This window comes from Leuciscus leuciscus (genome assembly GCF_965113295.1).
Source record: "Leuciscus leuciscus genome assembly, chromosome: 8".
NCBI lineage: Eukaryota > Metazoa > Chordata > Actinopteri > Cypriniformes > Leuciscidae > Leuciscus > Leuciscus leuciscus.
Window position 1 is genome coordinate 43,855,221 of NC_138732.1, and position 13,054 is coordinate 43,868,274.

General features: G+C 40.0%; 1 long non-coding RNA gene across 1 annotated transcript; it reads left to right on the forward strand.

Moving 5' to 3' along the window:
* Nucleotides 1-5,836: 5,836 nt before the first annotated feature.
* Nucleotides 5,837-7,346, forward strand: LOC309504821. The gene is made up of 3 exons (XR_014208184.1): nucleotides 5,837-5,921; nucleotides 6,927-7,035; nucleotides 7,258-7,346. It is a non-coding gene; the product is annotated as an uncharacterized lncRNA (long non-coding RNA).
* Nucleotides 7,347-13,054: the final 5,708 nt, after the last annotated feature.

The following is a 13,054-nucleotide window of genomic DNA, read 5'->3' on the forward strand; positions in this document are numbered from 1 at the left end:
GCCGGAGGGGGCCGAAGGTGTGCGCCCAACCGAATTTATTGCCCAGCTGCTGATGGACTCCCTCGGCCTGGAGGAGTTGCCCCTGCTCGATCGTGCGCATCGCACTCTCCGATCCAAGCCCAGTGATGGTAAACCACCCCGACCCTTTGTGATTCGTGTGCACTTTTTTCACGTGAGGAATGACATTTTACGCCGGGCCAGCGAGGCTCCTCTTCTCCACCAAGGCAAAAGACTGTTTCTCTTTCCTGACTATACTTCGTCAGTTGCGAAGAAACGTGCCGCATTCACGGACGTTAAACGTCTGTTACATTCGTGTCCTGGAGTGAAGTTTGGTTTGAGTTTTCCCGCGACTTTGAAGATCACTCTTCCCGGTGGAGCTACACACACTTTTGAGGACCCAGCCACTGCAATGGACTTTGTCAAGGTGAACTTAAAGTCTGGTGTCTCTTCTGGAGCTACAGTTTGAAAGCGGCTGGCAGTTTGTTTGGTAAACTGGGGGTTAATTTAACCCGTTTTCTGTTGGTAAGCTGCCCTGCTTTAAGTTTGTGTCACTTGGACTTTAGTCACTTTTCATATTTTGCTACTGTGTTTGTTTACATATTTATTCTATGCTTTATTACAAACTCGCATGAGCACTACTGGTTTGTGCTGTTAACGGAGCGTGTTAGGATGTTTTTGGTAGTTTGTGGGTTTTGCTCGCGTCTTGTTTGGGAAGACGCTTCAGCTCGTGGGGTGGTGGGTGGGTGTGTGAGGAGTTCTCCCTTTTTCTCTCGCTGCGTATTTTGTGTTTTGTTTAGTCAGGTCGCCCATGTTTTAATTTATTTCTGTAACTGTTATACATTCCATGCTGCAGTGTATACTAATACTTGACTAGCATGCAGCAGTCTAGAATGTCACGACAATCAGGGACAGGACTCAAATTTGTTAGCTGGAACTGTAATGGTCTAAATCAGCCTATTAAACGTAGCAAAGTTCTTCACCATCTTCAACAATTAGGTGCCCATATTGTTTTTCTTCAAGAGACTCACTTAAAATCTTCCAGCCATATCAGATTAAAGGGGAGGTGGGTCAGAGTCAAGTATTTCATTCTAGTTTTAATGTTAAATCTAGGGGTGTTGCAATTTTGATTCACAAATCAGTTCCTTTTGTGTGCTCTAATGTAATAGCTGACCCCAATGGAAGGTTTGTGTTTGTAACAGGACAGCTATATAGTAATTCTGTGATTCTGGCTAATGTGTATGGTCCAAACTGGGATGACGACAATTTTTTCCATCAATTGTTCGCCAAATTACCTGACATGTCCACACGTCTACTTATTATGGGGGGTGACTTCAACTGTTGGCTTAATCCTGTTTTAGATCGTTCTTCTACTAGACCAGGAGTGCCCTCTAGTCGTCTAAGACCATTTTATCCTTTATGGATGAGTTCTCGGTCTCTGATCCATGGCGCTTTCTTAATCCGTCTGGTAAAATGTATTCCTTTTTCTCTCATGTACATCACTCCTTTTCTCGTATTGATTATTTTCTCCTGGACAACCGTTTTCTCCATTCTGTTCAGTCTTGCTCTTATGATACTATTCTAATATCAGATCATGCTCCGACCACACTGGAGTTATTCATACAGGAGCGCGAACGTACGTGCCCCCCTTGGCGTCTCAATACGCGCTTGCTATCTAATGAGGATTTTGTTAAGTTTGTTTCTAATCAAATTGACTTTTTTCTTACTACCAACAGAACTCCAGGGATCTCAGCCTCCCTTCTTTGGGAGACTTTGAAAGCATACGTTAGAGGTGAAATTATTTCATACAGCAGCTATGAGAACAAACAAAGGGAAAAAAAATTAAAGGAATTGAGGTTACGAATCTCCCAGCTTGACAATATCTATGCTTCCTCCCCATCCCCTAACATATATAAGGATCGTCTCTCTCTTCAGGCTGAGTTTGATGTTCTTTCTACTAAAGTGGTTGAGGAGCTCTTATTTAAGGCTAAATATTGTTATTATGAATCTGGGGATAAGGCGACCAAACTTTTGGCCCATCAGCTTCGACAGGCTTCCTCCTCTCAGCAGATTCCACAAATTCATACTCCTTCTGGCGTCACAACCGATCCAAAAAAAATTAATGATCAGTTTAAACGGTTTTACTCCTCTTTATACACTTCTGAGGTTGGGTCTGATCTGTCAGCCCTGGAGAGTTTTTTTGACTCACTGGAGTTGGTTAGGGTAGATGCTGATATTGCTGAGCAGTTAGAGGGCCCAATCACCATAGATGAACTTAAACGGGCAACATTTTCTATGCAGTCTGGAAAATGTCCAGGCCCGGACGGTTTTCCGACCGAGTTTTACAAGACCTTTTTTGACAAATTGGCACCAGTTTTGATAGAAATGTTCAATGAATCTCTTACTCTTTCTAAATTACCTCAGACTCTAAATCAGGCCTCCATATCATTACTCTTAAAAAAGAATAAGGACCCTCTGTCCTGCTCAAGTTACCGTCCAATTAGTCTTTTATCTGTAGATGTAAAACTTCTGTCCAAATTATTAGCTCTGCGACTGGAATCAGTTTTGCCTTTGATAATCTCTCCTGATCAGACAGGTTTTGTCCAGAACAGACATGGGTTCTTTAATCTCAGACGACTTCTCAATGTTGTTTATAATCCTTCTACGTCAATGGGGCCGGAAGCCGTAATCTCATTGGACGCGGAGAAGGCTTTTGACAGAGTGGAGTGGAGCTACCTTTTTTATGCTTTGGAGAAATTTGGTTTTGGCCAGGAGTTCATTTCTTGGATTAAGTTGCTCTATTCATCCCCTGTGGCTTCAGTCAGAACTAATGACACCCATTCAGATTATTTCCCTTTGCACCGCTCCACTCGTCAGGGCTGTCCTCTGAGTCCTCTTTTATTTGCTGTCGCTATTGAACCTCTGGCTATTGCGCTTCGTTCAGAGCCACGTATTACTGGAATAACAAGATATGGTCTTGAACAGAAGGTCTCCCTCTATGCCGATGACTTATTACTATATGTGTCCAATCTCTCTGTCTCAGTTCCAGCCGCTCTTGACATCCTTAGTTCATTTGGTCAGATTTCAGGCTATAAACTAAATTTGGACAAGAGTGAGCTGTTCCCTTTAAATCAAGGTGCCCAAAATGCTGCTCAGGGTTTCCCATTCAAAATTGTTCCATTTGGCTTTAAATACCTTGGTATCCAGATTAGAGACCGATTTGAAGATTTGTTTGATTATAATTTTGCCCCTTTGTTAGATCAGATACGGATGGACTTTCAACGGTGGTCACTGTTGCCTCTTTCCCTTGTAGCCAGGGTCAATTCGGTTAAGATGAATATCCTCCCCAAATTGTCCTATCTCTTCCAGTGCATACCTATCTTTCTCCCTCAGTCTTTTTTTCACAAATTAGACAAATCAATCACTGAGTTTATATGGAACAGGTAGGTCCCTCGTTTGCGAAAGGAGCTGTTGCAGAGACCTAAGACCCTTGGGGGCTTGGCCCTTCTTAACTTGAGGTTTTATTACTGGGCTTCCATCCTTAGAGTAATTCAGCTTTGGATTTCTCTGGAGGGGGCACCAGTTCCTCCTACATGGTTGAGTATGGAGATGTTTTCTGTTAAACCTGCTTCGTTGACTGCTCTCATCCACGCTCCTCTTAGCTTTTCTCTCTCCCTTTTTTGCAATAATATCTTAGTTAAATCCACTTTTAAAATTTGGAAGCAATTTCGACGCTATTTTGGTCTACAGTCCTTCTCTTTCCTAGCACCTTTATCAGCTAACCCTGTTTTTCATCCTTCCTTAATTGATGGGGCTTTTTCTTTGTGGTCTGACCACGGCATCAAGGCATTTAGGGACTTGTATATTGCTGGTACATTTGCATCCTTCCAGCAACTCTCCGAGAAATTCCATTTGCCTAGACAGCATTTTTTTAGATATCTTCAAGTTCGTAGTTTCATCCGCAATCTTAGCCCCAATTTCCCAAATCTCCCAGAGGCCTCTCTAATTGACTCCTTTTTAACCCCATTGCCTACCATTAAGGGTGCTATTTCACGTTTATACAATTTTATTTATTCTTTGCAGCTTACCCCGCAGCATAAAATTAAAACCCAATGGGAGGAAGATCTAGGGGAGGAGATCTCGGAGGAGCTGTGGGATGCCATTTTGCGTCGGGTTCACTCCTCATCTATTTGTGCTAGACATGGTCTGACCCAGTGCAAAATTATACATCGTGCACATCTCACTCGAGTTAGGCTTTCCAAAATCTATAATGATGTCGATCCCATGTGCATTAGATGTCATCAGGCTCCAGCTACCCATGTCCATATGTTTTGGTCTTGCCCTTCACTACTTAATTTTTGGACACAGATATTTAATTCTATTTCTGTTTGTACAGGGGTTCAATTTGATCCAACAGCATGTACCGCTTTGTTTGGAGTTTTACCTCCTACTTTGCAGCTTCCTAAATGTAAAGCTGACTTTGTAGCCTTTGTCTCCTTATTGGCTAGACGTTTGATTTTATTGAGGTGGAAGTCTCCTGCGCCGCCTTCTCACTCGTCTTGGATCAGGGACATCCTTCAGTTCGTGAAGTTGGAGAAAGTTAGGTGCTCGATACATGGTTCCCTTGCAAAGTTTAATAAAACTTGGGGTCCATTTTTTGCACATGTTGAGGGACTGATTTTGACGGCTATTCCAGAGTAGCCACCCTGATTGTCTACTAATTGTGAGGTTTTTTTCTTGTGTGAATTTGTAGCATGCTGGGATGTTTTTTATTTATCTCTGTGTAAGTCAACATGTTGGACTTTTATTTGGCAGTGGGTGACCATTTTGTGTTTTTGTTTTGTTCTGTTTATTTGTTCTTGTTTTTTATTTATTTATTTATTTATTATTATTTATTTTATTTATTGTAATTCTTTACCATTTAAACTATTACTATTATTCCTTATCTGATTTCATTTTATTATTATCATCATTATTATAATTTTTTTTTGTATAATAATTTTTTTTTTGTCAGTTGTACTTGACACTTTTTTTTGACTCCCGAATTGTTACCTCTTGTTTTTGTTATGTCACTGAAAAATCAATAAACAAATGTTTAAAAAAGATATATATATATATAAATATAAAATATAAACACACATTACACTTTATATTACATTACACACACAAATTGACATGATTATACTGTATACTGTATATATATATATACATTATGTGCAAAAGTCTTAGGCATGTTAATATCACGTTATTTGGTCATCCAAATCAGCATCTGTCATGCTTGTGAATCAAGACAGGGTGTATAATCTGTGAAGGACAAACGTCTGCAATAATAATAATAATCTAAAACAAGAGTGGCTTGAATTATTAATAATTGAAATAAGACAGAACTTCTGCCTTAGTTATAATAACATTTTACAATGGATATTCAAATGTGAAATCATACAATGAATATTAAATATACCAATATATTAAAATATATAATACTACACAGTATTACACAGAACAAGAGCTATATTCTCGCCCAAATGTTGGATAGATTTGGAGTGCTATTATCTATTCAGTTTCCTGCAAGTTGCCCTTCCGTCAGTGTCGTTGGCTGATGATGGCGTATGAGGTTAGCCCAGCGTATGCTCGGGTCACTCTATCATGAATAATTCACATAAAATAAAGGTGTTGTGTCACGTTGACACGGTCTGTCGTAACTGTATGTAATCATTCTCATGACTATTAATGTGGTGATGCACACCTTCATTATATTGTGCTTATTCATGAGATATTGAACGAGCGCTGACCTAATGGATACGATGAGCCGACGTCACCTGACATCTTTGGGTGTGCCCGTGATGCGCATCGTATAGGAAATACAGAGACGGGAATTCATAATCCAAATCATTCTTTCCAAGTTATAGGACACTTCTTTCCAGGTAACTGTGAAAACAAACCGCACAAAACATAGCCTACTTTCGGTTTTAATAAGCACTGTTAAACATATTATGGTGGGTTGTAGCCTATACGTTGAAAAGAGTTATTTTTTTATTGCTTTGCGATTAGTGCGACAGCCTGCCATATGCAATAAATCAAAATACCGTTTCAGTTGGAATCAGTAAGAGTTGATGTTGTTTCAGAGTTATGAATTATCTTTGACTTACATATTTGGTCATTCCCTGTAATATGTCTGTTAACAGTGAGTTATAATGTTACATTTGGCTTAGTGAATGTCGTATGTCTTAACCCATTTAATCCCATTTTATCCCCCAGAGATGACATTTGTATGGAATTTACAAGATAATTAAACAATCGATATCAATTATGTTAAAAAAAATTATTAAAGTCCATAAAAGAAAAAAAAGGTTTTTATTGGAAGAAGAACACAGAGTTTATGGTGTTAATGCCTTGACAAACTGACACACCTCCAGCAGTTATAGACTGGGTTAAATACATAGACATTGTCTGGCTCAGTTTCAAAAAGGATAAAATGCATCTGATGGCCCAACGATAATCACATAAAGTGATGAGAAAATGACAAAAAAAAAAAAAAAAAAAAAGAAGTTATTATAAACTTAATTATAAACTGAATAACACAATTAATAACTAAAGATAGATAGATGACAGACAAACCCAGAATATAACATAGTTTTACTATAGTAGCCTATATTTACTATAGTAAAACTGTAGTTAGCCATGACTGTTTAAACAAAAAACACGGTTTTACTACAGTTATATTGTAGTAATACAGTAAATTCCATATTAACCGTGACTGTGGTAATGGTTTTACTAAAGTATCTTACATTTAAGCTATTTAGTTACAACAAACATCTACAAAATATCAACAGAAAGAAAAGTTCTATGATACAGACTTGATAGATAGAAGCTCAAAGACTGATGAGTGTGCTGAACTGTGATAATATATGCAATACACTTCTTTCCAGGAGGACTACAATGGCGCTGAGACAGTTCTGATTGCAACAGGGCATTTCGGGAGCGCACCCGATTGGCTCAAACAGACGACTGGGACTCTACTGAAACAATAATCACAAGGCAAGTGCTCTTGTTTTGGCACTGTGGCCGCCCAGTATTTTTCTTTTGTTTCTCGGCCTTAAGGTGTTTGGTGTGTATAGATGACAAGTTAACCTAACTTCTATTTTTGTATTTCACTTTAATTAAAAAATTAAAATTGAAATGATTATTATTATTATTATTATTAAATTAAAGGTGGGCTATCCATTGATTGGCCTTTTTTTCTTGTTAAATTCTGTCTAGAATGGAAACGGAGCCTTGAATGGACAAGAGGCAGACTTTTTGAATCCCAATTAGCTGACGAACTGTTAACTTTAATCAGCGAGTTTGTGGCAGACGTTCGGCAGCAGCGACAACCTGGTGGTATTGTTGTTTTCACTATGAGAAACTAGTGGATGGACTGGACTATATCGGAAATCTGATGGATCCAGAAAGAAATGTAGTTTCACGTTAGAGGTTTTAATGGTCAGTGTACCCACACTGCAATGGAAAAGAGAAATCATGCAGTTGTAACAGAGTTGACTATAAGCATTCTTGGATAAAGTGTAAAAAAAACCTGTCAAAGTAAAGTGGATGTCAAACCACTAATTATTGTTATATCTAATTAAATGTTTTTTACTGCAGCTTTCCTCTGTTATCAAGTACTGGGCGTCCACAGTGCCACATCACCCTGAACATCTGCAGTTTAGATCGTCTCTACGGTTCACTATACCTCAGATTGCAGACATACTGGGCACTTCAAGTCAGCTTGGGTAAATATAGATCTTACTTATGAACCCAAGGACATTGTCATAATTTTGTGTAATTGCATAATGATAATTGTCAGCTTGACTTAGAATTATGTTTTTAAAATGTACAATAAATCAATGTTACACTCTATTTTTAAATGTTTGTTGGCCTTCACGGATCATTCAATCTATCTCTGCGTGGACGCTTCACAAACATCTCTGGTGCAGATAGAAGAGTCCAACAGGGGGTCTGCGGCAGTGACGTACTGGGTCCAGAGGCTGTACCAGCAAAGGTGGACTGGTGCAACGTGTTCGTCAAAGCATGCTCCGGACCGACCCAGAAGGGGATGCACACAGAGCCATGTCTTCCAGACCACACAGGCGGACACACCGAGCTGCAGGGCCAAACTCTTTATGGCATCTGGATGGCAACCACAAGCTCATTAGGTGGAGTTTAGTTTAGAAAAATTCTTTTTTGAAAGGTTTCAGTGGCATGGGTTAAGAAAAAGTGGGAAAATCTTAAGCAAAAGTACAAAGTAAGTAAATGTGATGTTGTATGTTGTCTTCTATTTTACCATAAATATAAATAATTAGTTAAATAAAATGTAAGTAATTGTGAGTCTTTTTCCCACAAATGTTCTAGGATCTTAAGTGTCCACAGTCAGGGGTCAGCACAGAGGGAGGGGAACTGGAAGTGGTATGGGGTGATGGATGCTGCATTAGGCTCAAAGCCATCAATCACCCCACCAGTATTAATACAGTCTGGTGACCAGGATGAGGCTGTTGGTTCCTCTCCCCCTGTTCCTGGCCCTTCTAACATTGGAGGCATGAAAAGGAAGAGAGGGTCAGGAGAGAGTGAGCTTCTTTCCTATTTGAGAGAGCTGGAGGAAAGGGAGGCTAAGAAAGAGGAAGAGGCACAGCTGCGAGAGGAAAGAAGAGAAAGAGAGTTTGAAGAGAGGGAGAGACGAAAAGAGGGAGAGAGGGAGAGAAGAGAAGAAAAGAGGAAGAGAGAGAGAAGAAGAATTTAGAGTGAGATTGGAGATGAGGGATGAGAAGATGAGAAGAGAGGTAGCAGCTAGGGAAGAGAGGCTCCTTAATTTGATGGAGGTCCTGACAAAATCTTTAATTAATAAAAAAATTTAATTAATTAATCCGTTTGTATAATGAATTAATAAATGAATCAAATTGTAAATTAAGACCATCTCTGGTATGATTTTTCATTCTGTTTGAGTGATTATGGTATTAATTCGTTCTGTCTTAAATTATATTCCAGGAACAAAAATATGACCATTCTTTATTTCTACAGTAAATGTAAAATCCATTGATAATATACATTTTATATATACTAGTGCAAAATGCCCGTCCAAAATCAGAATTTGTGTGTGTTTTTAGTGATTGTGTTTGAGAGCTCATTGTTACAATTACACAGCAAAAGTTCTGTGACATTTTTATTTGTCTATGGTAGAAAGCAAATACTGATCCTGACATAATGACATAAAATAAATGTGGAAAATTGAGTAAAAATATAATATTCAGAAGTAAACAGTATAGCTGACAATGTTAAGCTGACAGAGTCTTAATGTCAGAATGTTTATTTTTAAACCACAACCCTCTAAAAATGATATATTTAACGATATCTTTTGCATTTCTCATCGAAACAACGCCATCTCAAACTTGGCACTGCACTCACTCGTGTCCGTAGCGAGACACCCGTCAAGTCTGAAATCCCCCGGACTAACGGTTCGAGAGATATGCGGTTAACAGACAGACAGATGTTTCTGTAATTTATATATATATATAATGACATATATTTAGTTATACCCTCTGTCGCAGTCCACCATAGTTAATATCAGTTAATTATGGCCATTGCAATGAATGCAGAATCTGAAAGGGTTAATATATAAATTAATTGCCGCTGTATTCAGTTGTTGACAATTGATTGAGTTTATGAAAATCAGTATAGCATTTATGAACACATTTGATTGACACACTACACAGAGTATTGTTTTTCATATATAGTAAACCTCTGAAATGAAGGGTTGAGTAGTGGTTGGAGAAGCAGCCAGGACAGGAGGAGGTAGGGATCATTTGTGGAGGGTGAGTCATTTTCCAAATTCTCCCAATTCCATAGGATTTAATTTTTCTTCCTGGCTACAATTTTGCAGGCGTTTTTAGATGTTAACCTGTGTTACTATAATATAATGAAAACCCATGACACATTGTATGTAAATTGTAATATTTTTAATATTAACAATACAAAAGTGCTTATTACCACTATCATGAATGAATTGTTTAACTGAGAATGTGGTTTAATAAAATATAACTTCTATAGAACTTTAAAACAATACAATATAAACTTTATAACAAAGGAGAGTAAAGATGGATGACTCTAAACATAGTGATGTTCCATGAGTGCAGGAACGTGGACGTCGGGTGCGGAAACTGCTTCTGCCAGACGGTTCCTCATGAAATCACCGCACACAACCTCTCTGTTGGTGTCAGCGTTGTCCTCGTTGTTGACATCATCATCGTCCAACATCTGCTTCCATGATGTCACCGGTGGCAAAGCACATGTTGTGTAAAATTACACAGCATGTAACAATGATGGGGGTGAAGTCTTGGCTCACCTCAAGGGCTTTAAAAAGATGACCCTCCAGCGGGTCTTCAGCATGCCAAAGGCCCTCTCGATCACGCACCTGGCCCTGGAATGATGCCTGTTGTAGCGGGCCTCAACTGGAGAGGCAACAGGCTCACGGTAGGGGGTCATGATGGTGATGGGTGATGTCAGGCAGGGGTACCCTCCATCTCCCAGGATGCACCGGCCTTCAGGTGGGTATAACTGCCTGCTGTAAATGGCGCTGTTCTTTAGGGTCCTTGCATCATGGACAGATCCAGGAAAGCCGACACAGATGTATAGGAGCTTTCCTCTGTGGTCACATACAGCCTGGAGCTGGACTGAATGGAATAATTTCTTGTTAAAATAACAGGCTGCATTGACTGCTGGGGCTTTATACGGATGTGGCAACCGTCAATAGCTCCGACTGCCATCCGAAAAGCAGGAGAGCCTGCAAGCCTGGCAAACCCTGCACCAACCTCCTCCATCTCTTCACCCTGAGGGAGACGCACCATCATTTTTAGCAGGCCAAGGATAGCCCTGCTGACCCTGTGCACAACCCTGTGCACTGTCAATTTAGGGATGTCGAATGCTGAGGACACAAACTTATAGGACGCAGCATGGGCCAGCCAGTACAGGAACATCACCACCTCTATGTCTTTTGGTCATGGTCAGCCTGATAAGGCAGTGCCTCTATGAGGTTGATTATGGATGGTCTGGTCAGGCACAGATAGGGGTGGAGGTCAGACTCCCTGTCCAGAAACATCCTCAGGATGGGGGCCGTTGCATTCAGCTGACAGTATGGTGTGGGGTTATCAGGCTATAAAACAATAAATAAAGGCTCTAGTACAGTGTCATGCAAGTGTCTTTTTTTATGTATTTCTTTTGATGTTTCTGTCTTAGATTTATACCTTACTATAAACCCTTATGAAAATAAACACCTTTTACTACACTAACCATAGTTTAACCACACTGACTTATTTGTAGTACTACTGTGGCTGTACAAATGTTAACTTTATCAGTCCAACCAAAGAAACACGGTTACTACACTTTTACTATAGTAAAAGCATGGTTCATTTTCATCTGGGTATTTTTGAGTATTATACATAAGTATAAAATTAAGTATAAAATACGTTAAACAATAGTTACACTATAAACTTTAAATATTTTTAACTCAGAAAATAAGTAGCTTTCGTTACACACATTTGCACATGACCGTCAGAACCAGCCGCCTCACACACGACCTGTGTTTGGTTGATCTACGACGACGCCCTGCTTCACTCCTACATTTGGTAAAACACACTGTAAATGTATTGTGGAAAAAACGATGAGGAAAAAAAGATGGGAATAGTAAATAAAATTATATTGGACATATAAGAATGAATGAAATGTAAAATGTTTTGTTAACAGTCGCGGTGTGCGTAACTAGGCAACCACGTTCTCGTTCACGTTGCATGACGTCATCGAAGTATGTCCCAGAACGTGCATACTCTTTAGCTACACACTCAAAAGTACATACTTTTAGGTTGTAGTATAAGTAGGCGAATTGGGACTCAGCCACCATAGATATCATATAATAAAGGCTAGATGTCTCGTCCGCGCTGCTGGCCAATGGAGGTCGACGTCCGCACCTGGCGGCCATCTTGCCACAGGGAGCTCGCTCACTCGTAACATTGTGTTTTAATGGTGCATGTACTTTTTAAATAACCATAACTTGCTAAATTTTCTACCGATTTTCAAACGGGTTGGTTTGTTATAAACATCAGAGAAAGCCTACCTGTGACAAGATGGCCGCCGGTGATGCCGTTCGAGACTCTGCCGTAAGACATCTAGCCTTATATGGATATCTATGTCAGCCACAAGCTACACACTTCCTCTACCGTAACCACAGAAGAAGAGTCTTAAAGCGGCAGGCACCCAGAAATGTCAGAGCCTTTTATACAAGTATGGTATGCCATCAAGAGTCCGCTGTGACCAAGGTGGACAGAACAATGCCGTCTGTCTCTTCGTGGCGGTGTTTCGAGGTTCTGACAGGGGGAAGGAGCACCCATAATCAACGGATTGAGAGACTGTGGGGAGATGTTTGGAGAGGTGTTGTTAATGTGTCCCATTCACTTTTCACCCTTTTAGAAGAGGATGGAGTAGTAGACTGCAACCATGAGAGGCATCTTTGAGCACTCCATTACATCTACCTTCCTCGAATAAACCGGGACTTACATCTTTTTGATAATCAGTGGAACCATCACCGCCTGAGAATGACGTGTTTACACGACAGATTCTCACGATTTGGCCCTTTTGGCCTTCCATAGTTATCTGTTGTGCTTGTCAGTCTCGTCGCTGAATGGAACATTGAGTGCCATAGAGGCCAAGTAGAAAAACTCCTTCCACAGCTCCGCCGCCGCTGTGCACTTTGAGCGCAACTCCAACATGTGACCGTGACGCAGAGCTGCCAACTCTCACGCATTCACCGTGAGACTCACGCAATTGACACTTTTCACACGCTCTCACGCCACACATCCATTTTCTCACGCACAGAAAAATCACGAAACAAAGAGGACACGGAGACCGAGACAGACTAGACAGAGCAGGTTAGTTATGATATAAAACAATCTCAGCTCTCAGATTCTGTAAATTTTATTACGAAATTCAAACAATAAATGCCATTTTGGCGTTTGTAAATGTGACGTGACAGATCCTA